At 38.4% G+C, this 26,240-nt stretch overlaps 1 long non-coding RNA gene across 1 annotated transcript; it reads left to right on the top strand.

The window, feature by feature from the left end:
* Positions 1–568: 568 nt before the first annotated feature.
* Positions 569–10,435, top strand: LOC141409727 (uncharacterized). The gene is made up of 2 exons (XR_012431687.1): positions 569–1,068; positions 1,379–10,435. It is a non-coding gene; the product is annotated as an uncharacterized lncRNA (long non-coding RNA).
* Positions 10,436–26,240: the final 15,805 nt, after the last annotated feature.

Below are 26,240 nucleotides of genomic sequence, written 5' to 3'. Positions count from 1 at the left end.
TAAAGGCTACTAATCCTTCATGATCTAATCACCTCTCAAAGGGACTTTCTAACTCATCACCCTGGGAGTTAGGAATCTTTTAACTTTTCTTAAAAGAAGTTAAAAAGATGTATCTCTTAAAAAGTCTTAAAAAGATATATCTCTGAGTTGACTTTTTTTATCAACTCAAATCATGAGAATTTTAGATAATACTACGATTTGATTCAGAGTTGTCGTGAGGATTAAGGGATAAAAACATTTACATTATGTAGGTTAGCATATAGCATAATTTCAGACATACATTAAGTAGTACTAAATATTTAATATTATTATTATCACTACTTATTTAATATGAATTTAAATAATTTACGGTAACTCACGTAATGAATCTGTGGTCTTATTTTTGTCATCTTATTTTCAGTATTTTTTTCACATTTTCTGTATTTTGCTAGACTTGATGTTCTTTTTCTGTGATGAACTAGTACATTTTTTGTTTTTTGTTTTTTGAGACAGAGTCTTGCTCTGTCGCCCAGGCTGGAGTGCAGTGGCCGGATCTCAGCTCACTGCAAGCTCTGCCTCCCGGGTTCCCGCCATTCTCCTGCCTCAGCCTCCGGAGTAGCTGGGACCACAGGCGCCGCCACCTCGCCCAGCTACTTTTTGTGTTTTTAGTAGAGACGGGGTTTCGCCGTGTTAGCCAGGATGGTCTCGATCTCCTGACCTTGTGATCCGCCCGTCTCGGCCTCCCAAAGTGCTGGGATTACAGGCTTGAGCCACCGCGCCCGGCCATATTTTGTTTTTAATTCTACTTAGTGGTTATCTTTACAACTTTCAAAACTAGTCATTTAAAATGTAAAATATTACTAACATATGGAAAACTACAGAAAGTACGATAACTGACAACAGACACCAACATTGCAGTCAGATTTAACAGATGTTAACATTTTGCTCTCCTTGTTTCGTATCTTTCTCTTAAACAAACAAACTATTATATATAGAGCCAAAGGCCAGCTCCAGGATCCCCAGAGAGAAACACTATCCCGAAGTTCGTGGGAATTTGTCCCATGCACGTTTTCAACTTTTCATTATAAGGCCGGGCGCGGTGGCTCACGCCTGTAATCCCAGCACTTTGGGAGGCCGAGGCGGGCGGATCACAAGGTCAGGAGATCGAGACCATGGTGAAACCCCGCCTCTACTAAAAATACAAAAAAAATTAGCCGGGCGCGGTGGCGGGCGCCTGTAGTCCCAGCTACTCAGGAGGCTGAGGCAGGAGAATGGCGTGAACCCAGGAGGCGGAGCTTGCAGTGAGCCGAGATCGCGCCACTGCACTCCAGCCTGGGCGACAGAGCGAGACTCCGTCTCAAAAAAAAAAAAAAAAAAAAAAAAAAAAAAAAAAAAAAAGAATCTGTATTCCTCTAATTGTCAAGTTAATAATTAAATAGTGTTCTTGAAACACCCTATTGTAAAATTAGGAGTTTAGCATTTTTGTACTGCACTACTCTATTTCTTAATTTTATTTCATCTCTTAATCAGCTGTTGTACATTTTAAAATAATTTAAAAATGACATATAGATATTATATGTGTATACTGTAGAATAGCTGAGAAAGGCTTTTAAAAATCTTCAGAAGAGAAAAAAGAGTTAATAAACATATCTCAGAATGTTATTCCCAGCTACATATATTGCAGACATTATTCCATTGGCCATTGGTCTTTATTATTGCAGAGAAGGCAATCAGCAGTCAGCATCCCTCCTATCTGCCCATTTCTGTAATTTATTTTTTCTTAGTTTTGCAACTTTCAAATATGTTCAGTGTATTTCTAGACAAGAATATCTTTCTGTTGATTCTTCTGTATTATAGAACTGCCTTTTGATCTGTTTTCTCATGTCAACTTTAAGCTCCAGTTATGTCTATAATCATTGCTTCTGTTCAAAATTTTCAGTTTCTTCCTGATGAACACATGTAGTTACTAGCCTAGGTAAGGGAGAGCACTCTCGGCCTTCTTTATCTCTTGGTTTCTTTCACACATTTTTCTTTTTTCTCTAAATTTATGGTTGTTCTATTTCTTTAAAGTACATTTTATAAATTCCTCAAATTTGTTTACCATATTATTAATTTGAATTTTTTTGACTTGCTATTTCAAACTATCCAGTTCTGTTTTCAGTTATCATTTTCATAGGTTTCTTTGCAATCAGTCCTCAACTCATCCATCAGTTTTGCCAAATATTCTACTGTCTTTCATCTCAAGCCATTCTCTTCTATTACTTCTCTCTCTTTTTTTTTTTTTTTTTTTTTATATGTAGAGACAATGTGATCTTAAGTGCTATTGAAAGTACAAAGAATTCTCGCTCAAGCCTGTAGTCCCAGCACTTTGGGAGGCCGAGACGGGCGGATCACGAGGTCAGGAAATCGAGACCATCCTGGCGAACATGGTGAAACCCCGTCTCTACTAAAAAAAATACAAAAAACTAGCCGGGCGAGTTGGCGGGCGCCTGTAGTCCCAGCTACTCAGGAGGCTGAGGCAGGAGAATGGCGTAAACCCGGGAGGCGGAGCTTGCAGTGAGCTGAGATCCGGCCACTGCACTCCAGCCTGGGCGACAGAGCCAGACTCCGTCTCAAAAAAAAAAAAAAAAAAAGAATCCTCTAGAGTTTACTTTGTTACTTATCATTAATGGTTATTAGAGGTCTGTTCTTCTTCTATTTCAATTTAATGGCTTTTTTCCCAAGTTTGTATCGTTTTTTCCCAAGTTTGTATCGTTTTCTAGGCTGTGTCTTCCTTTCTTTAATCTCTTTGTTTTTCTGTTTAGTCAACCTTGGATAGAGAACAAATTGATTCAGGCTTTGTGTTTATTAACTAATATGATGTATAGACTGCTTCTTTCCTTACTCTTTGTTCACATGGGTGCTGGTCAAATATTTAGACATTCATTTGCACAACTTTTACCCCAATTTTTGATATCTTTTACTCTTTTGTTCTGTATGGGCCTCTTGGGTTGAAACAAGGTAGTGTTGTATGTCAAGTGTTTGATTGTCTGAAACACATAGCAGAACAAGTATCTGCTGATACAATTTTTTTCTTGCCTCTCTCTATCCTTCCCAAATCGAGTTCTTTACCTGTGGCAACTACACATTCCAGCATACAATGAATCACAGCTTGTCTTCCAGTATATCTCATCTATTTATTTTCAGAAAGAGACAGTCTCAAACTGGGTGTAGAAAGAGGTGCAGATATAAAGTGGTGGGAGAAAAAGTTGGTTGCCCTAATCAGCACATGTTTAGTATAGGGACCCCTTGGTTGTCAGATTGATACAAATTCTTTTTGTTTCTGATCCAGAGGACAGATAACAACAACGGAAAATAAATTATTTTTTCCTATCCATGGGCAGGTTAGTTGTTGTCTTCTGTTTCTGGCTCATCACTGGTGGGGTTTCTCAGTTCAATTTTATCAGTCTTAAGGTTTTAGAAGATGATGAGAAGATTGATGGGTAGTTCTGCTTTTGAATGGCAGCATAGACTTTGAGTTAGCATTTTTCTCAGCTTTGAGTCAAAGAGCTGTAAACAGAATAGAAACTCGTTTCCCTGTCAGTAAGAGTCTGGAAGCACTCTAGGCTAGGATGGCTTTAATCCCCAAGTTCCCAGGGTCCAGCCTCCTTCTATCTCATTGCTGTGTTGTGGCTTCCATTCTCAAGATCTCATCACAGGCCAATGTGGGCACTGTTACCCATTACACTCAAATTCTAGTCAACAAGAGAAAATAAATAACTAAGAAAAAAGGGCAAAGGATATACACAAGCTGCATTTTAAGGGAGATTCCAATAAGTTTCCATGGCATTCCTACTTATATTTTATAGACTAGAGCTTAGTTACAGAGCCATGACCACTTTGAGAGGAGGGCTAAGCTGGGAAATAGAGTCTCATTGTAAGTGATAGTGTACCCACCTAAAACTAAGGATTTTAATACTAAATAAACGAATAAAGAATGGAGATGAGGAAAACTAACAGACTGTCACATTTGTGGCTTTTTACCTTTCAGGGCATATTTCCATACCATTTGAGCTGATAATTGGGAGACGTTGAATCAATGGCTGGTAACCAGACCTCATTTTAAACCAAAATAGAAACTCATTTTAATCCTTTAGATATGTCAAACAATTTTCTCTTTTAATAACATTATATTAGAGGATGTTTACACCACTCCACACTTACATATTTTAAGTAGGAAAGTTTTTAGTATCACACGTGTTTGGTGACACTGAGATCCTGATTTGCCTATGAGAAAGACCCTTTTGCATCTATCAGAGAAATATATTTTTCCCTTTATCTGAGAGTGTTTTATTGTGTCTAAAAAATTCTTTAAACCAGCAATATATGCATGGCCCATCCTTGTCGATATTTTCAAGTGGTACAGTCAGCAACAGCTGTAAGTCTGAGTGCAAGAGGAGATTACAGGTGAGATGTTATCACGGGGTGTTGAGAATGGCCCCTGTGCTCCTAATCTTTTCCAAGTCCGTACCCATAATTTCACCATCCAGCAAGTTTACATTACTCAGCTTTATATCACACTGTCTTTCTGAGAAAACGCAGTTTTAATCACCATAAACTTGTCCTTTGTTCATACCACCTTTTATGTTTAATTGGTCCTTCCATTACCTCTCTAGCAAAGGCCTTGAACTTCATCAAGGCAAAATTTTCATTGTGAAAATCAAGAGTGGTTTTTCCAATAGGTGGTCTCTACGTGTCTAATCATTAAATGTATTCCAGTTAATATTTGCGTCCTCTGACCTACACCTGAGCCACAGACCATAGCTGGGATAGGTCTAGATCACTGGAAGCTGATTTTTAAAACCTTAACCCTGTCTTTGCTTACTGTGTCAATTACTCATCCCATTAATACTCAGCTCACAGCATACAATGGGCAAGTAAACTTTCTGCAATGTATTGCCCCTTATCTCCTTGGTCACTGGCAAGTCATCCTTCATCAAATATGGAATTAACTCCACATTTGTGCTGTTACTTTATTTTCCCTGCCGACTTACCCAAAGTGTTCATAAACTCCAAAATTCATTTTCTTAAAGTGCTTTATTTGAGATGGGACCTCTAAGGAAGTCATTAAGGTTAAATTAAGACAAAAGGGTGCGGCTCTGACCTATGTAAAAAGAGACACCAGAGAGCTCGCCTTCCCCCTCCCTCCACATACACACACACAATAAGAAAAGCCCTTGTTAGGATATTGCGAGAAAGTAGATGTTTACAACCAAGGAAGAGAGTCCTCACCAGAAACCAAATCATTCTGCATCTCGATTGGGGACTTCAAGCCTCCAGAACTGTGGAAAAAAACAAATTATCTTTGTTTAAGCCACCCGGTCTATAGTACCATGTTATGGCGCCTGAGAAGACTGATACAGGTATATAAAGGTGCTGAAGAAAAAGTCTCTAAACCATACCATGACTGGAGGAAGACGAAAGTGAAGGTTTGAACACTTCACTTGATGAGAACTGGCACCATATAACATAAACACTGAAGAGAGCCCAGACACTCCCTGCTTATTCCTTGCCTTCATCTAGGAAAGAATGGGCACCTTAATCACCTCTGGTTGGACTCAAGTGACTAGTGGAATCACTGGGCAGGAGTTTGACGGTGCTGTGTTCATTACCCTGAAAATATTTGTCCCCCTTGCCTTGATATGGTGGGGCTCTGTTATTATTCACATATTATTTCCTCAGTTTTGACTTGGAGATAAAGAATGGGACAGATAATGGGAGGACCTAGTGTTGGACTCCTGTTGAGCAGGAGTCAAAGGTAAGATTGTAAGAAGGAGGTGGTCATAATGTGAGTCATGTCACTACAGATCCAAACTTTACATCATGTCTAAAGTAGTGATGCATTCATCAATATAAAAGTGCACAGAAAAAAGAATAAAAGGAAATCTTCTAGCACATTAACTGAGGTAAGTTAAGGATGTTCAGCTGAAAGGTTGTTTTCTATCTGCTTTGTTCTGGACTATTTCTTGTACTATTTTATAATCAGAAAACAGGCAAAACAAAAATGACATGTGCATATTTAAAATTTTAATATTATGAGCTAGTATCTCCACACCCTAACTTCTACTGCTACATGAGTTTACTTTCTTCTCTGCATCTTTGCAGTTTTGTGACATTGTAAACTCATGTGTCTTGCATACCAAATGGACTTGTACCGTCAACTGTGAGGCAGTCTATGTTTGAATAAGTTTTTCATACTTTCATTTAATAATACACATTATTTCACAAACTCTGTTTTTTGCTTCTACCATATTACTAAGGAAATCTGTTAGAATGAAAGCTCTGCTTTTCTAAGAACATGCTCTGTTTTGAATCAAGGATGATTTGCATTCTTAACACGGCAGGAGTTTGTGGGAATTTCTGTGCATCCATATCTTAAAAAGATCTCCATCTCCACGGGCAGATGTAGAATGTTGAATATTTAGCATTTGCTATTAGAGAGAGGATTGCTATTTATATTTGTAATGTAAGAAGTTGACTGCTTGTTAGTGTGCACTCTGCTACTTCACCGACTTAGTTATTGTTATTGTTTTAGTTGTCTTGGCAGTAACCTGGTTATTTTTTTCAAAGAAGGAATCCATGAATACCAAACCAGCAAGTAGTCTTCAAATAGAAACCCAGCAATCTATTCCTGCCTCAACAGCATGAGTTCTTGACCCCAGGAAGCAGGGTGCAGGATGAGCCCATGCACTTTAGGTTTCTTTAAATGATAAGCAGTTAGCCTCTTCTAAATAGTAAACAGTACGGTTTGGTGGCCATCCTAATTGCCCCAACCCCCTCAAAATAAAAAACATGAAAGAAAACTGGCAACTACTACTGATAATATAAGCTCTGCTGTCAAAAACAAAACTGCAAGCAACAGATTGAAGGCACAACCGTGCAAAGATGCATCTCAAGAGGGATAATTAAAACACATATGCACACCCAGAGAAAAATAGATTTTTTGTTTTCCCTGCCCCAAATCCTCTTGTATTTTCAACAAGTAATAAGATGGGAGAAAGTGGTTGTATGCTAGAGTGCCTCTAAAATTGGCAATTAATAAGGATGCTGTTTTGACTGTCTGAGATTTTCTTCCTGCCAAATGTTTAAATATATCATTCCGTTTACCTCTACCCACATTCTGTCTGCTTCAGGGAAGAGTTCTTGGTCCTTTTGACTTCCCTGACACCAGACATGCACAGGAGACCTTCCATAAATGAAAAGATTTGTCTGTGTGTATAGAAACAGAGAGCTGAAACTGTGAGACAGAGCCAGCTTTCCTTACAGATGTGTGCCCTCGGCATTGGTTGGATTTCTGTTTAATCCTTAATCCTTTGTGTTTGAGGTGTGTGTGTGTGTCTGTGTGTTTGTGTGTGTGTGTGTGTGTGTGTGTGTCAGAGACAGAGAGAGACACAGATAGACAAACAAAACCTGAAAATCATAATCCTCCATTGTCTTGCTCTTGTCATCATTTATTAGGATATGTCTGTAGATGGAGAGTAGCATTGAAGTCCCTACAAAAAAAAATGCTTGTAAGTAGATCAAGAAAGACTAAAATTCAAAAGTGGGAGTATTTTTCTTCCCTCTCAGTTACATGACATTCAGAGCCTGGGATTTTGATTGCTGACAATAAGAACACATCCATCCAGGTGCATTTAGTCTCTCTCTAAGAGCTGAAAGGGGATGCAGATAAAGTGACAATGGTGGAAAGGTGGAAGGTTGGATGAGGGCTCGACATGCCCATTTGGAGGGAATTTTAAGACTTCTGCCAGGTGTAGTTCTTTTCATTATCCAGATCACCCTAGAGAAGCCTAAAGACAGCATTAATCCAAATTTAAGGTATTTTAAAAAACGATTTATTCCTTCAATAAATATTTATTGGACACTCACAATGTGCAAAGCATTCTGGAAGATAGAAGATGCATAATATAGTCTTTTCTCTCAAGCCGCTTATGATTGCATAGGGGAGGATAATATATATATGCAAATAACTATATTATTTTATTCAGTACTCTTTCAGTTGCAAATGACAGAATCGAAACGCAAAGTCACTTAAACAGAAAATAAATTTATTGGTTCATGTAACTGAAAAGGCCATGAATATATCTTCAGGCACAGCTCAATTCAGGGGCTCATTTGATATAATTACTTCTCTCTATCTCTGTTCTCTTTCTGTCTCTCTCTCACTCTCTCTCCTTTCTCTCTTTTTCCCTCTTCCACTTTATTATTTTATGTTTTAGAGCCTTTGGATCAACCACTGTGGACAGGGATAACATGATGTTTCAGTAATGGCCAAGTAACCAGAGCACCTAAAATAGTGTGTGGATTTCAACAAGTGTTTATTAATTTACTAAATAAGTAAAATGTTTTCAGTATCTTGGAATGATATAAAATGAATTGCAAAGATTTTTACCCAAAGTTCAGTAACATGAATTTTAGCAAACCCAATGACAAAACAAACAAAATTATTTAGTGAATGCAACTCTGCAGTTCTCAGTCATAACAGAAAATGGGAAAGTATAGGATTCCAGAAATAGAAGCATTGGAAAACATGGAAATACAAACATATGAAGAACTGAAGTGCCTGACAGTAGGGTCCACAACTGGGTAGCCAAACAAATGAGGACAGAAGCAAGCTCATGGACTGTGAGAATGGGAAAATTGTCAGGGGAGAAGAGGTTATGGGAAAAAATCAGAGCAGACTGAATAGGAGAAAGTGAAGTTAAATTGATTGTAAGCCCTGAAGGGGGATGAGCCCGAGGCTGGTCTTTAAGTGTGGCTGTGTTGCTAGGCGACTGAAATGGAGAAGGACCGAAGGTCACTGGAGCTGAGGGGACTGAGGCACTAAAAGTTCAAGGTTTGTGATGAATCTTGAACTTGCAACTGTAAAGTCTTGAAGTCATACAGACAAAGCCAGTTGTAATGAGGAGGGAGTTGGAGTGAGCTGAAGATGAACAGAATTATCCCCGGAGGTGAGCCCTCTCTGGAGTGGTGTGCTTTGTTCACTGACATTTGTAAACTGTGCCAACAGGACCATCTGAGCCTGCCCTGGCCAGACAGGTCACAAGATTCTTAGCCAGACAGAAGATGTGGAAAGGATAATCAAAGATTGTCTGGTGTACTGGAAGGCTGTCGATGAGTGGGTCGCTTTATAGTGTATTGCTCTGTGTTTTGAGCGTCAAACCTCTTTTTTTTTTTTTTTTTCTTCTTCTTTTTTGCGATAGAGTTTCACTCTTGTGGCCCAGGCTGGAGTGCAATGGCACAATCTCGGCTCACTGCAACCTCCACCTCCCGGGTTCAAGCGATTCTCCTGCCTCAGTCTCCCAAGTAGCTGGGATTACAGGCACCTGCCACCATGCCCAGCTAATTAATGTTTTTAGTTATTTTTAGTAGAGACAGTGTTTCACCATGTTGGCCACGCTGGTCTCAAACTCCTGACTTCAGGTGATCCACCCTCCTTGGCCTCCCAGAGTGCTGGGATTACATGCATGAGCCATCGCGCCCAATGCAAACCTCTTTTAAATACCTGATAGCAGAAACTTTTTCCCACAGTCCAGAGACAGCTCTGTGAGGTGCCCTAAAGCTGGAGGTAATTTCCCCAATTAGGATATCCTGGGAAAAGTTAGTCTCTATTTAAATAATAATAACCCACCTCTTCCCTCATTCCCACCACTTTCTAAACATTAACATTTTCAATTTGTGTCAAAAATTTTCTGATACACTATTTTTCATTATGCATTCACTCAATGATATAGCTATTTTTCTTTTGTCTAAACCTTTCTATTAGAATGTAAGCTTCATGTGGTCAGAAATCTTGTCCCGTTTGTTTAGTTTTATTTTCCTAGTCCTATGATCTGTGTTTCAAAAGAGAAGTTGAATACACACACACACTCATGCACACAGAATTTTCTGTTAAACTTTTTTTGTACAAAAGGATAAAAAACAAAGTCAATCCAATATCAGATAACATTCTTTGTTTTCTGCCAAGTTGTTTGCTTTAGCAGTATTTAAAGGATATAAAAATGCAAAATAGTAAGGAAGTAAATTGTGTGGTTTATCCCATTGTCTCATCACACCTGTAATTATTTCCGTTTTAGTACCTCTTACTTTTTTTGCCTAAAGGAAATATAGTTAATCCTCTTTCTTTCTGTCTCCACCACCCCCGACTTCTCTTTTCCTTACCCCATCATGCACACACACTCATATACCACATATTCCTTCTTAAATCTATTTCCCAGACCTATGATTTCCATGTGAGTACTCTAATTTACCCTCTCATGTACGTACTTCCTCTAATTTGCATCATTAATTGGAATAATGAAACTTCTAAATTCATTATTGTTCTGGCTGTATATTTATAATCATCAGCACATTATTAAAATAATTAAAACAAGGCCAGGTGCCGTGGATCACGCCTATAATCCCAGCACTTTGGGAGGCTGAGGCGGGCAGATCACGATATCAGGAAATTGAGAGCATTCTGCCCAAAACAGTGAAACCCCGTCTCTACTAAAAACACGAAAAATTAGCCAGAAGTGGTGGCGGGTGCCTGTAGTCCCAGCTACTAGGGAGGCTGAGGGAGGAGAGTGGCATGAACCGGAGGCAGAACTTGCAGTGAGCTGAGATGGCGCCTCTGCACTTCAGCCTGGGCAACAGTGGGAAACTCTGTCTCAAAAATAAAATAAAGTAAAAATAAAAATAAATAATAATAATAATAAAAACAAAATGCTCAGCTGCTTGGAGTGCAGTGCTTATGAGGTCAAGGTAGTTGGTTCAGTCTCTGGGTCAGCCAGCTGGTATTCACAGAGGGGGAAAATGGTTTTCTGCCTATGGACTGCACCCTTAACCTCAGCCAGTCATCTTGCAAAGGCACAGCATTGGTTACAAGCAGACTGGGTTGAGAGAAAGGGAATGGGTATAAGCAAATCCACAATTAAGGTAGGATTAAGGCCACTCTACAAATCAGGCCAGTTATTTTTGACACATAGTGAAGAAGGCAAGCTAAGCCAGCAAGTATTATAGTATTAACTTGAAAAGTGCCTAGTAAAGGTATTTCAAGAATATAAGAACGAATCAGACAGAATTAATCAAAGGTAAGGGTAAATATTAGATAATAGGTACCATTTTGGGATGGCAATACCAAGAATTGTGCTAATCTCTTTCATAACGTTAGTTCATTTGAAGGCCTCTTCATACAGCTGTACAGGTAGTACACTGCAAAATTTTAGATGGAGCCTTTTACTTATGCTATTATGGAAATGTGCCACATAGGGTCATTGACTAGTTAATCTTTTTATCAGTTATATGATATAATCACTACTATATACCATCCTGCTGTACATATAAGGAAACTCTCTGAGACCAAAAAGAAAATATTTTCATTACATTCAGGAAAATCTATGGGGAAAATAAAGATGGTGCAGGATCACAGGAGGTGACTAAAAGAGTCCAGAATGAAAGACAGAACGAAAAAGCATGGATCTCGTCAGTAACATTAATTAATATCCTTATCATAAAATATTCTTCTTAGCGGAACACTTTAGTAAGAAATAGATGTTAGGACTCATCTGTCACCATTTTCTAGGCCTGGGATTATTCTACCCTTTACTTAGGATAGAGAAAACAAACAGACTGATAGAGTTGGGATGTTGTCCTGTCTAAATCTTACGTTGAATTATAATCCCCAGTGTTGGAGGTGGGGCCTGGCGGGAGGTGATTGAACATGGAAGCATATCTCTCATGAATGGCTTAGTGCCATGCTCTTAGTGAAGAGTGAATTCATGCGAGATTTGTTTAAAAGTGTGTGGCACCTCCTCCCCTCCCTATGCTCCAGCTCTTGCCATGTCACATGCTGGCTCCCTCTTCACCTTCCACCATGATTGTAAACTTCCTGAGGCTTTCCCAGAAGATGAGTAGATGCCAGCACCATGCTTCCCTTAAAGCCTGCAGAACCATGAGTCAATTAAACCTCTTTTCTAAATACATCAACCAATCTCCGTTATTTCTTTATAGCAATGCAAGAACAGCCTAACACAATATTCTTATGTTTTTCATGTTTCTCCATAGGGGTGTGCATAGGGGGTGCTTTAAAATGCAGATCACTGAGCCCTATCTTAGGCTAAGGCTACTCTATTCCAATTTTCCCAGAAGATTCTTAAGTACATCAAAGTTTGGGAAACATTGCTCTAGAAGATGGGTAGAGTGATAAAACATACTCAACTCCTAAAGCCCACAGATAGGCAGAGGGCCTGGGATTAGATTAAGAGAGAAACTCCAAAAGGAAAATGAGACATCAGATTAACCATAAACACTAAGTCTCCTTCTTGGTGAATATTATTTTACATGGATGAACAACTAAATCATCATTAGACTTGGAATCCCAATAACATAACCTGTGTTAGGAGAGAAGCAGCAACATTTGACAGTGTAGAAGAGCTAGGGACTTGAAGTAAGAATAACCCAGATTCAAATCTCTGCTCTTCCACTTTCCCGAGTAGGGAAACAGTACACTTTCTCTAGTCTCAGTTTCCTTACTCATAATGTGGGGGATAAAAATACTCTCTTCCTCATTAATAAGATAATATGCGATGATTTATGTAAAGTCTCTAATATAAAGTGAATTTTCACTGATGATAAATGTCATTGTGCTTATTGCTCTTGTTAGAAGGCCACGGGAAGATCACTGGACCTGTAGAGAAAATCCATAGTTGTTTTCAGATTGGGCAAAAAAGCAGTCAAAATGAGTTCCTCCTGCTTAAATGCTATGTTAAATTATTGGACTTCAAATCTGTAACAAATTTGGCTTTAGCCATATCTTAATAGTGCTATTTAAAGTGAGATTATTGTAAACAAAAAGAAATATTTAAGAAATGCAATGACAGGGAAGGAAAGTCTAAAGGGGTCTTTGGCACCTCATGTGTGCAGTCCCTGGGGAGGAAGCAGGAAGAGAAGAGAAGAAGAGCTTCTGCAGAATCCTTGAGAAGAGGACAAGTGAGCTGAAACATTTTGAGTTAGCTTCATTTTCAGCACTATTTTCAAAGGAGATAGACATTAGCAAGTGTTTGTGTAAAGATGGTATCGTGGAAATGTTGCTGATAGACTCGATGACTTTGACTTCAAGATACATTTTCATCCTCATTTTTAAGGCAGGGATGAAAGCATCTGTCATAAGTTTTAGGAAAGGTATAATCTTTTAGTTAGTTTGGAGGAAAAAAATAAAACAGCAACAAGTCGAAGGAAGTGCTGGTTAGACTTGGCAAAAGTTGCCACTTAGAGGAGGGTGACTGAGAGAGGCAGCTTGCATGCAAGAGTGCACATTGCCACTAATTCAGGATGCCTGGGAAATGGTAGTTCAAATACCAGGCAATGCCTGGTAATTGGATATTATCCTTTCCCAAGTGTTTCCATCATTATGCAGCACATGTGGACCACCAATTTTCAGATAAATGAAATGCCTGTGGAATCTTAAAATATTCAGATTGTCTGGTCTATGGCTTCCCCTTATAGATTAGTACGTGTAGGCCCAGTAAGGAACCATGTGTGTGATGTCATAGCTAATTAGTGTTGTAGTCAAGATCAGAATCCAGATTTTCTCACCTTTAGGTCAATATTTATTTCCACTATCCCACATAATTGTGTCACTCTTACCATTCTTAGATATATTCTGGTGATTAAAAATTTTAAGTACTTTGGAGGTTATCATTACTGATATCAGTTCTCCCTGGACCAGGCTAAAGGGTAGAAGTAGGAGGTTGGCATAGGAGGTAGACATAGGAGGGTAGACATAGGAGGTTGGGTTAAATCTCTTCTCGCAAGATACAGTACTCCAAAACTTCCTTTTTAAAATTAAACTATTAATGATAGTCACTCATTCATGTATCATTTCTTATAAACTGTCAGTGAGCAAAATATACAGAAGAAAGTGATTGGGCTTTGTGGATGTTGCAGAAAGAGTATTTTTTGTTAAAATTTTAAAAAATAAACTAGTTGCCTAAGAAAACATTTTATAATATGATTAAAGGGAGGTCATCTCATGTATTGGAAGCAGCTGCTCACACGCTGAATTTGTTGTTGCAAGGCTCTCAGAGTACAGGGTGACCTGACACGCAGTAGACATACTGAAAGGTACAAGTACACGATATGCTCGAGAAACATTTGGGGATAATTCTTCATTTGTTTAGGCCTTCACCGCTATAAGTCACAAAATCTGTAGTCAATCCACCTTGAGGTCAGGACTGTTGTGATATATGATTTCGGGCATTACTAATTGTATTTGCAGATATAAAATTAAAAGTAACTTTAATGTGTATACATGTGCTTATGTGTAATCTCACTAAGAATCTTACACTCGTCTCTAAGACATAAAGGTAGAATTAAGGGTTGAGGCAGCCTATAGTAGATTTCTAGAACAGACTTCTCAAACTCTAATGTGCATACAAATCAACTGGGGAACTTGTTAAAATGCAGATTGGGATTTAATAGGTCTGGGGTGGGAATAGCTATTCACATTTCTAAACAATTCCCAGGAGATACTGATTGTTCTGGTCCATGGACTACGTTTTGAGTAATAAGGGTTTTAGAAGAGTGGAAGGAAAGGGGAGGAGCTGTAAAGCTCCATTACTTAAATAAACCAAGTCCCTTTCTCTATTTTTGATCTATTTCTAACAAGACATACAAATTACCATAGATTAAAGAGACTTTAAGAACTTGTGGCTCAAAGCCAATATATTTTGGTACTAAAAAGAATGGATGTGTGCATGTATTTCAGAATTACCCCCAGTCTTTTCCTTTCCACACTGCAGCCAGAATAATCTTTTAAAAACTCCAAATCATTATTTTTCTCTCTTTAAAAAAATATTTTAGTAGCTTCTTTCGTTGTACAATGTTCAAACTCTTAAAGTAGTTCACAAACTTCTACTAGATGTGACTGCTACCTCATATCTGATCACTGTCCTCTTCATTATCTAAGCTTTAAACACAATGTACATCTACTAGTCCTTCAAGTACAATGTTTTATCCTCTCCTAGATTTTCACAATACTTTTCCTTCTTCCTGAAATACTCTTTGTCTTCCCCACTGCAATTCTCTACTTTTCTTGACTATTTCTTTTTCTTTCCCTGGGGAAGCCTTCTGTGATACCCATAGTCAGGTATAAGAGCCTCTACTATATGAACCTACAGCATCTTTGTTTTACCCTATCAAAAAACATCATATTGCCTTGGTCATTTTAATTGAAATTTTTTCCCACTGTATTTGCATCTCCCCGAGGACAGAGATCATGTACATTTTGCTTATTATTTTAGTTTATTTCCCTAGCTAGGCCCTCTTTAGGCAAATAGTTAATAACTATAACATAAAAAAATAAGCAAGTAACAGTTGCAATCCCTAGAAGAGAGAGGGGGTGATGGATGGTGTAGGACATAGTCCAGAGACAGCAGAACACTTTTGATGTGGGGAATAACCTAATAGGGCTTGAGGAGCCAGAGGCAATTTTCTAGAAGAGAAGGCCCAAGATCTGAAATATGCGTAATGGGCAACTGGAATTTCCCAATTGGAAGGCAGAAATGAGGAAATTTCAAAGGTGTGAAGAAGAATGTTGAAGACAAAACTTACAGATCTAATTATGGTTTTCCTGAGGATATTTAGAGAAAATAATGTAACATACTACCAGACAGAAAGCCTGAAGTAGTAATAGAGGGAAAGTAAAGGTGAGCAGAGACTGGAATCAACTGTTTTTCCCAAATCCTTGTGGAAGCAGAGGATCACTGCACTGGGAGGCATGAGAATGCTAACAGTGTGGATTTAGGAGGCATCTCATTGCTTAAATCTTTGAGACTTGAGAACAGGCTTATAATAGCTTACAGAACAATAACTTGTGTGTGTGTGTGTGTGTGTGTGTGTGTCCCATGTGACAATTAAGGGCACATTTGTGAAATATTCTATGTCTGAAGGAATAGGCAGGAAAGGAAGAGAAGAGATTCAAATGGCTCCTAAAATAAAACTTGCTTTGTGCCTTCAACACTCAAGATGATTATTTATTACACAAATCAGGGAAATGCTTGTTAGTTTGGGATAGTGATGCTCTTGACACTCAAATTGGATTTTATTTCTTAGGAAATCTCCTAAAACTTTTTTTTTTTTTTTTTGTCTTCAAGTTTTCTAATAAGTAGTGACTCTTTTGTCAAATAAAATATTATTCTGCAGGAGATGATACTCAGAAAACTCATGTCGAAAATCAACTCCAGTCTACTACCCTCTCCCAACACCCATCAGTAAACTCTGACGTCCTTCAGAGAGCTTCAAGGCTTTGGAATACACTACTAGAATCGAAGTTCTTCTATTATTCCAGGAGTTTGTTTTCCCCAAGCATTTGGTGACTTATATTTGCATGAATCCCATGGGGATACTCAGAAAACTCATGCTGAACATCAATTCCAGCCTTCTACCCTCTCCCAACACCCATCAGCAAACTCTGAGGTCCTTCAGAGAGCCTCAAGGCTTTGGAATACACTACTAGAATCTAATTTCTTCCATTATTCCAGGAATTCATCTTCTGCAAGCATTTGGCGACTTATATTTCATGAATCCCATGGACTGCTTAGCAATATCTTAAAATTTAAAATTCAATTTTGACTCCAAATAAAATTTCCCACTATGATTTATTTATACATGCAGATACATAGAATGTATGTATAAATATATGTTATATAATGGAAGTCATACATACATGAATGGTTGAACTACTTAACATAAGAAATAAACAAATCCAAAGATTCAACATATATCAAGATTTAAAGAGGCAAAAAGGTAATTCTTCTAAATTTTAATTTTGCTTATTAGTAATTACCACACAGAATTTTTTTTTTTCTAATTTACTCTGTATCTTTTGAGCCAATGACCTTGCCAGCAAGTAATCATTATGAATGGATAGTAAATCTGGCCTTCATATTGGGACCCCCTATAAATGTTTCTCATTTGTTGCTCAACCTTAACAGGGTATATCACAGGAACTGCCTAAATATTTGTTGACAAATCTAATGAATGAATGAATGTTGGCTTCTTTTTTAAAAAAAAAAAAAAAATTTATTTTACATAAGGGTCTGGGTTGTAGAGCAAAGTGCTGTAGACCTGGAATCAGAAGGCCTGGGTTGAGGCCAACTGTAGTCAACTCTAGGGTCTTGTTTGATGGTAGGTCTCGTTTTTATTTTTTGTTAAATGGAGGTAGCAAGCTATTCCTTAAAAACTGTGTACTGCCCTAAATCTGCCAACAACCATCTTTGGTAGTAACTGCGTTCTTTTGATCTCTAGAGCACGTATTCTCTCAGGAATCCCAAATAGAAGAGAATACTTTTACTGGGTTTTTTCTTTCCTATTCAGTATTTTCTTTGTTCAAATTCATTCCATTTGAAGATACTAAATATGGTTTTATCTCCTGATATTATCCCCAGTCAGGAATGTTTATCTTAGCTACAATGCAGCTCTCTAACCACTTACTTTATAGAAAGAATTTTAATAACAATCAAATAATTTAATTAAATACCTCTGCTCTTTAATAAAAATTATTCCTTTACTAGCATCTGTAATTCCAAGCAAGAGTTTTATTATTTTTTTTTGGGGGGGGTTGTTTGTTCATTTATTTATTTGTTTATTTATTTTATAAGACAAGCTTTTAAAAGACCTGTTTCTTAACCAGCTATTTCATGGGAGTATCAGTTGACCTCGCTGTTGATTGGTTGTGTGACTGACCTTTTGCATTCAGAAAAAGAGTTAAACTCTGTCAAAGTGCTGTAAAGATGAACAATATAGGGAAAACTGAGAGCAAGATGGCCAACTAGAAGCTTCTACTGATCATCCTCCCTGAAGGAACAGTGAATTGAACAACTATCCACACAAAAAGCACCTTCATAGGAACCAAAAATCAGGTGAGGAATCACAGTATCTGGTTTTAACTTCATGTCACTGAAAGAGGCACTTAAGAGGGTAAGAAAGACCATCTTGAATTGCTGATCCCCTACCACATTCCCCATCAGCAGGTGCTTGGCACAGGGAAAGAATCTATGTGCTTGGGGCACTGATTGTGGGACTTTACATTGGATCTCAGGGATGCTCTGCTGCAGCAGCACAAGTCAGAACTCAGCTGGCAGGAGGAGCATTTAGACCAGCCCTAGTCGAAGGGGAATCATCAACCCTAACAGTTTTAACCTGAGTTCCAGCAAGGCTCACTTACTGAGGGCTTAAGTGCTCTGAGGTTCAACATAAACTTGAAAGACAGTCTAGGCCACAAGGGCTGCAATTCCTAGGCAAGGCCTGGTGCTGTGCTGGGCTCAGAGTCAGTGGGCTTGAGGGGCATGCGACCTAGGGAAACACGAGCCAGGCCAGCCAAGTAAGTTCTTGTGCCACTTCTCCCCCAGCTCCAGGCAGTGCAGCTCGCAGCTTTGATAGAGACCCCTTCCTTGCACTCAAGGAAAGGAGAGAGAATAGTAAAGAAGACTTGTTTTGCAACTTGGATAACAAATAGGGCACCAGGCAGAATCCTGGGGCACACATTCCAGGCTCTAACTCCCAGACAGTATTTCTAGACACACCCTGGGCCAGAAGGGAACCCACTCTCTTGAAGAGAAGGACCCAGTCTTGGCAGGATTTATTACCTACTGAATAAAGAACCCTTGGTCCTGAATAGTCAGCAGTGACTGCCAGTCAGTACTTGTTATGGGCCTTGGGTGAGACTCTGGCTTCAGGTGTGACCCAGCACCTTCCTGGCTATGGTAGCTATAAAGAGGGACTCCTTATGCTTGAGAAAAGGAGAGGGCAGAGTAAAGGGAACTTTTCTTGCAGCCTGGATACCTGCTTGGCCACAGTAAGATAGACCACCAAGCAGGCTCTTGGGGTCCCTGATTTCAGGACTAGGCTCCTGGGCAGCATTTCTGGACTCGCTTTGGGCCAAGGCGAGCTCACTGCCCTGAAAGGACAGTCCCAGGCCTGGCAGCATTTACCACAGGCTGACTGAAGAGCCCTTGGCCCTTGAATAAACATCAGCAGCAGCCAGGCAGTATTTGCTGCAGGCCTGGGGTGGTAGTAGTCATGGGGACTGGCTCCTCCTATTGTGGAATGGGAAAGGAAGAGTGGGAAGGATTTCGTCTTGTGACACTGTGTACCGGCTCAGACAATGTAGAACAGAGTGCTAGGTCGATTCCAGAGGTTTCCAACTCCAGGCCCTTGCTCCTGGATGGCATCCCTGGACCTGCCTGGGGCCTAAGAAAACTTGCCAACCTGAAGAGAAGGACACAGGACTGGCCGACTTTGCCACCTGCTGATTGTAGAGCCCTGGGGCCTTCAGCAAACACAGGTGGGAGTCAGGCCGTGGTTATTGCAGGCCTTTGGTGAACCCTAGTGCTGTGCTGGCTTCAGATCTGACCTAATGCAGTCCCAGTGGTAGTGGCCATAGGGGTTCTTGTGTCACCCCTCTTCCGGCTTCAAGAAGCTCAGCGCAGGAGAGAGAGTCCATTTATTAGGGAGAAAGTAAGGGAAGAGAACAAGAGTCTCTGCCTGGTAATCTAGAGAGTTCTTCCAGATCTAATCCATGACAACTAAGGTGATACCCCTATGAATCTGCAAAAACCACAGCTGATACTGGGCTTAAGATGCCCACTAATGCAGATAGGGCTGCAGTGACCAGAAAATTAGATCACAACACCTGAGACCCTAAAACCTGGAAAGCTTTCTCAAGTTGGATGGGTATAAACAAGTCCAGACTGCAAAGACTACAATAAATACTTAACTCTTCAATATCCAGACACCAATGGACATCCACAAGCATCAAGACCATCCAGTAAAACATGAGCTCACCAGACAAACTAAATAAGGCACCAGTGACCAACCTCAGAGAGAGAGTTATGGAACCTTTCAGACAGAGAATTCAAAATAGACGTTTTGAGGAACTCAACGAAATTCAAAATAACACAGAGAAATAATCCAGAATCCTATTAGATAAAGTTAACAAAATGATGAAAATAATTAAAAAGAATCAAGCAGAAATTCTGGAACTGAGAAATGGAACTGACATAATGAAGAATGCATGTCTCTTCCCAGCAGATTTGATCAAGCAGAAGAAAGAATTAGTGAGCTTGAAGACAGGTTATTTGAAAATATACGTCATTTGCAATAACATGAATGAAACTAGAAGCCATGATGTTAAGTAAAATAAGCCAGGGAAAGAAAACCTTTGCATGTTCTTACTTATTTATGGGAGCTAAAATTAAAAACAATTAAACTTAGGGAGATAGAAAGGAGAATGATGGTTACCAGAGGCCGGGTAAGGTAGTGGGGGATAGGGTAGGGGCATGGGGATGGTCAGTGGGTACAAAAATATACTTAGATAGGCCAGGCACGGTGGCTCAAGCCTGTAATCCCAGCACTTTGGGAGGCCGAGACGGGCGGATCACGAGGTCAGGAGATCGAGACCATCCTGGCTAACACAATGAAACCCCGTCTCCACTAAAAATACGAAAAAATTAGCCGGGCGCGGTGGCGGGCGCCTGTAGTCCCAGCTACTCGGGAATCTGAGGCAGGAGAATGGCGGGAACCCGGGAGGCGGAGCTTGCAGTGAGCCGAGATCGAGCCACTGCACTCCAGCCTGGGCGACAGAGCGAGACTCCACCTCAAAAAAAAAAAAAAAAAAAAAAATATATATATATATATATATATATATATATACACACTTAGATAGAAGGAATAAGATCTACTGTTTGATAGCACAACATGGTCACTACAGTCAGCAATAATGTATTGTACATTTAAAAATAACTAAAAGAGTTTAGTTGGATTGTTTTAACACAAAGACAGGATCAAGTGTTGAAGTGATGGATACCTCATTTACTCTGATGTGATTATTATGGATTGTATACCTGTATCAGAATATCTCAACTCCATAGATATATATACCAACTATGCACCCAAAAAAATAAAAAATTACAAAAATTAAAAATGATGAACAGCATAATATAGTGCATATACCATACTGCTAATATGTATTTCATAAATTGTACTGTAACACAAGATTTAAGAATCAATTTCAGAGTATAATATGGTAGAGTTAATTGAATGGTTGCATATAATTTTGCTTTTCTTTCTTTTTAAATTCTTCTTTACTAACTAGCTTTGCCCAGCTTATACTTAAGCAGAGAGCTGATAACCTAAAATTTTCTGATTAGAGAGAAGAATATAGGAAGTAGCATATGTTGAGTTCCTATTATAAGCCATATTATAAATTTATTTAATCCTCATAATGGCTCTGGGAAATAGGTATTATCATTTCCATTTTACAAACTTCGAGTCAAAGCTCAGTCAACTTAATAATCTCCCCAAAATTGCACAACACAAAAGCAGTGTGGTTGGGATTTGAATTCAGGTATGATATCCCCAAATCATGATCTCTTTCACTAATACCACTCAGTTTCCTAGGGGACGATAAGAAAATAATTTGATAAAGATACAGAATTTTAAAATTGTTATAGAACCTATGTATATAAAGATTAGATTTTAATCTAATAAAGAACACTAGATTTTGAATGACCTTTATATGTAATAGAACACATTTGACTCAATTAGAAACTTATTTTCATTAAATATATATATATAGATATATATATAGATATCATATACCTTTTGCATAGCAGGTAAAGGCTAGTAATTTGATTTTCAACTGTAGCAAGGATATGATCTGTCTATAATATTCCTGGCAGTAGTCATTCAGGCTTAAATATTCCCAGATCAAAGCATCTGCCATCAAAACTCAAAACATAAAAGTTGGACATTATATCACTAAGATCTTGTTTGAATCTGAATACTAATAGAAATAATTAATAAAATCAAGGCATCAGTTTTTTATTCTAGTGTAAGTCCTGAAAAAGCAAATGGTATGCTCTTTACTTCATGATATTATCTGAATTTGATGAACCCACCTATTCTTCCTTTGGGGAGACAGAGCAGACATGAGGAAGGAACTAGAAGTCAATCTCATGAGTCTGTGACTTAGACCCTTCTCCGTCTCACCTTCTTATCCAAATCAGGCAACTGGATCTAACAAGTGACAGAGAACACTCACAGAAGAGGTAGCCACCGAGTAAATCATTTAATCACTCCAAGCTTTGATTTATTCAGTTAAAAAATATGAATCATGCATACTCTGCTCTGATTAAAATACAGATTCACCCTTAACATTTGAAACATGCTTAAGCTCCACAGCCCACTCCTCTCACTCCAATAATAGGAATGGTTTGGTATCAGCGTGCAGAGAACCTCATCGAAGCCCACTGGGGATACAAAGTTTTGAAATTTTTAGACAAGTTCCTATTTCAGATTTGTTTCTAGACAATGGTAGGTAGTATTACATGGATGCTGAACCTTAAATAAGGATAATATCCGAACACTATTTTGCACAGAATTTACTGACTAGAAATATGATTGATAATCTGAATTTTTTAAAGAGAATGTATCTATATTTTAATTACTACGAAAGATTTCATGAATTCTGATTCATATAAATAATATATATATAAAAACATTTAAAATTAAATAAAGGGAGCCAGTGCCCTCTTGTCAAGAGCTTTTGTTGCTCATAGAAATGCTCTTCAGGATGGTATATAATTAATGCTGCAGGAATGCTGCCAGTAACAGGATACAGTGAAACGTTAGATACCATTAAACAATAATTGAACCTAAAGGCACAGGGTACAGAATACAACATTTCTGATTCAGCCCATTTGTCAAAAAATAATAACCAACATAATTTAATGAGTTCTTACACTGCCAAGAACTTCGCAAATATTTCTCATTTGTTCTTAGAAAAATGCTTACAAGGTGGACTTATTTTTCCTTTATCTCAGGTTAGGAAAGTGAAGCTTCTAAAGGTCAGGAAACATGTGCATATGAATGAAACAATTACTGCTAGATGTATATACATCTGCTTTCTTCCAGAGCTTTGATGCATCTCCCATGAATTATAGAAAATAGGATGCATGTTCCCTCTGGGATAGGGCCTATGTATAGCATAGCAACATATACACTTGTATTTAATATGGATAGAGATGGAATTATAGCAAAGGTGAGCTTGACTCTAACTCCCAAGCTTTCTCAGTCATTGTTTCACTTTATGAAATAGTCATCCCTTTGATGCTCATTTACTTCTCTGTACTTCATATGTAATTCTCTGTTCTTCACATATTCTATTTTAATTTTGCCTTTCTTCTTCATTTTATACTCCGATTTTCTTAATGATATTACTCCACACTTGTTATGTGTTACTCCTCCTATCAGTGGACCCTGTCCTGGAGGAAAAGTGCATCCTGTGTTTTTGAGTCAGGGCAGTTATATCAACCTTCAGGCAAAAAACAAACATATACACATCTAGCAACATTCTTTTATTTGAATCCATATACCGCTTTTTAATTTACTGTATTTAGGCAATAAAAATTACTTTCTCTATTATATTGACAACAAGATGCCACTGATTGTAAGACGCATCATCATTTTGAGTCACTTAGAAAGAAAAACATAGAATCAAATAAATTACAACCTGATACTTTCTTATCATCAATAAGATGCAATTTAGTTTCAGAAATATTAATTCATGAATAAAGTGTGTACCTTAAAATCGAGGAAATATGGTATCTGTTATGTACCTCTCATTCATGCTATATTGGATAAGTATAATTTTAATGGATGTAACTTACACACACAACTCACCATTCATCCAATATTTATGTAATTCCATTTCTAGAATGTGTGCACAGGCAGTTAGCCTCATGGTTGATCAATAGACTCTGGAACCACTCTGTTTGAATTCAAGATGTGCCTCCAGCACTTCCTAGCCATATGACCTTGGAAAATTTCTTAACATTTCAGTGGATCACATTCCTCTTTTCTAAATTATTATTATTAACAATAGTATATAATTCATAGGGCTATTGCGATGATTAAATGAATAAAACTGTGTCTTGTATATATTAAGGGCCTAAGTATTTACTATGAATACAGTTGTTATTATGAATACAGAGAACATGACGACGTGAACCATACTGAAGTCCCTATGCAAATCTTCACAATGCCCAGGGGACTCTATCTCAACTTCAAGATGCAAACCTTTACAAGCATGCAGCTGTTCCAGCATCAATAATGCATGCACAGTTCATAATCATACCAGTTATGTAACCTGTCGTGCAAGCCACATCCTTCGAAGGCATGTATCCCCAGAGGACAGACAAAGCTATGCACAGAAAACCTGCTGTTTCTTAAGTATTTCCACTTTCCATAAATTTACAATTAATATTAATCCTGATCTTGAAAAGAAGCTGTGAACCAAAGCAAATCACCTTAAAAGCAGATTTTCATTAATGAGGAGATTTGCTGTAAGTTTCTCACAGCCTACCTTTCTTACTTGGCTTCTGTGAGAAATTGCAAATCTTTCCCTGGTGAGATCCATACCATGACTGCTAATACATGGTCGAGAGCACTTTTGTACTTAATTGGTGCAGAAATACAAGTAAAGGCAGAGCTGTGTTCACCTCCTCCTTCATTTCCTATCCATTCCTTTTCTGTGATGTCACATACTGATACAACATCTACACATAGCTACGTGTCTAACAAACATACATGCTCAAGGCTTAGGCAATCTTTGACCTTCCTCCTTCCTCCTGCATACCTTAAACAATAATTTAAGGTCAAACACATTTACACGTTCCCCAACATGCCCTTCTCCATCTTGTGCTCCTCCATCCTTTCTCATTCCCCTTGGTCAGACTTGCTTGAACTATGTTTCTCAGAAAGGCAGGTACACTTACCTATGGCTCTAGCAAAAATTCCTTTTTCATTTTTCCATAGGTTCTGCAGTTATTTTAAATTTTGGTAAAAATAAGTGTATCTAGCACCCTGTTGCCGAAAACATCTCAGATGGGCTAATGGAGTTTTATTAAAGAGGAAAAAACCAAAGTCACATATAAAGAACACTTACAAATAAAAGCATAAGTACATTCATTTCTTTTGTTTATTTTTGCTCTATTTACTCATTTTTATATAAAAAGATAATAGAGACAGCATTATACAGCAGAGACAAGTGTAACTTAACCCCATACGTTTTCTTTTTTTTAAAAAAATTATGCTTTAAGTTCTGGGATACATGTGTAGAACGTGCAGGTTTGTTACATAGGTATACATGTGGCATGGTGGTTTGCTGTACCCATCAACCCGTCACTTAGGTTTAAACCCCACATGCATTAGGTATTTGTCCTAATGCTCTCCCTCCCCTTGCCCCCCGTCCCCCAACAGGCCCTGGTGTGTGATGTTCCCCTCCCTGTGTCCATGTGTTCTCGTTTTTCAACTCCCACTTACGAGAGAATGCAGAGTTTGGTTTTCTGTTCCTGTGTCTAACCCCATATATTTTCATGGGGTTTCATGGGGGTTTATTTATTCACAGAAACAGAAAATAGATGTAAGTCATAAACTATGGAATTGTCTAACTGTAAGTCTGTATCCTAGCCCACCTGATACTTCTTGTAAGAAGTACCCTTCTTCATAAGAGCCCTGATCACCCTAGAACATGCAGAAATTATCTTTTTTTTTTTTTGTATTTTTCCATGATAGCCTAAATAGAGGGCCACTTAGTAAGGGAAGTCGTAGTGCTGAAGGTGCGAATGGTATAAGTGGCCACAGACTTAATATTGTTATATGAGGTTTCCCCAGTTTGAGTTATCATACTAACATTTTTCTGTATAAAATGGGAGAGTGAAAGTTCTGACATTCATTGATAACTATCAAAGGCGACTAAGGCAGTCTGTGTTGTCAGCATGTTTTGTGGCCTAATCACTTCTAATTTTGCTGTTAAAAATTGCATCTACTGTTTCTTTGATATTTAGAATCCTCTGACCTAAGTTTTCCCACCTATCAATTTAGACAGCATGCTACATATTCTGGATTCTCTGAAATAATTCATGATCTCAGTTCTCAAAATCGTATGTAATATGGTTTGGCTATATCCCCACCCAAATCTCATCTTGAAATGTACTTATCATTATCCCCACGTGTTTTGGGGTGGGGGGACCTGGTGGGAGGTAATTGAATAGTGGGGGCAGTTACCTCCACGCTGTTATCATGATAGTGAGTGACTTCTCGTAAGATCTGATGGTTTTATAAGGGGCTCTTTCCCCACCTTCATTCTGCACTTGTTCCTGTCACCGTGTGAAGAAGGATGT

Source organism: Macaca fascicularis, chromosome 2 (assembly GCF_037993035.2).
Source record: "Macaca fascicularis isolate 582-1 chromosome 2, T2T-MFA8v1.1".
Taxonomy (NCBI): domain Eukaryota; kingdom Metazoa; phylum Chordata; class Mammalia; order Primates; family Cercopithecidae; genus Macaca; species Macaca fascicularis.
This window is presented reverse-complemented; position numbering and strand designations above follow the sequence as displayed.